The sequence below is a fragment of the Myotis brandtii genome, unplaced genomic scaffold (genome assembly GCF_000412655.1).
Source record: "Myotis brandtii unplaced genomic scaffold, ASM41265v1 scaffold236, whole genome shotgun sequence".
NCBI classification, from domain to species: domain Eukaryota; kingdom Metazoa; phylum Chordata; class Mammalia; order Chiroptera; family Vespertilionidae; genus Myotis; species Myotis brandtii.
The window spans coordinates 951,165-951,952 of NW_005358901.1; positions in this window are offsets into that span (position 1 = coordinate 951,165).

The following is a 788-nucleotide window of genomic DNA, read 5'->3' on the forward strand; positions in this document are numbered from 1 at the left end:
GGCAGGACACACGCGGACCCAGCTACCCGCCCACTCTGCGCCTGCGCTGCCCGTGCCTGCTGGGAGTTGTAGTTCCAAGGCCTACGGCGGCTGCGAAGGGACTCCAGGGCCGCAAAAGCGCCCTCGGAACCACAACTCCCAGGAGCAGCGAGGCCCCGGAGGCACAAGGACGGGCGCAGATACAGCTTTCTGATTGGCTCTTCCTCTGTCAAGAGAGGTGGGCAGAGCCGTTGTTTGGGCGACACTGGGCGTCTTTGGGAGGATCCAGAACCTGGATTTTTTTTTTGTAAATTAAGATCGCATTATAATTAGAACAGCGTTCTACAATTTAGAGATTTCTTTTTTTTAAAAGTATGTTTTTATTGATTTGAGAGAGAGGAAGTGAGAGGGAGAGAGGGAGAGAAACAATGATGAGAGAAAAATCACTGAAGGCTGCCTCCTGCACGCCCCCTACTGGAGATCCAGACCCCAACCCGGGCATTTGCCCTGAAGGAGAATAGAGTGGAGAGCTCCTGGTTCATGGGTTGACGCTCAACCACTGAGCCACACCAGCCGGGCACAATTTAGATTTCTGTTCGCAGTCTTCATTAATCCAATAACATCTTGGGGGCAAGAACTATTATTATACCCAGTTTAGTGTGAAGGAAGCTGGGGTTCACAGAGGTAAATCAAGTTGCCCAAAGGTACAGTGTGAACATTAATTAGGGAGACTGGAATGAAAGCCCAGATCTGTCTGACCCCCAGGCAGATGTGTTTGGGACACTTCCCTGGACATTATCCTCATCCAT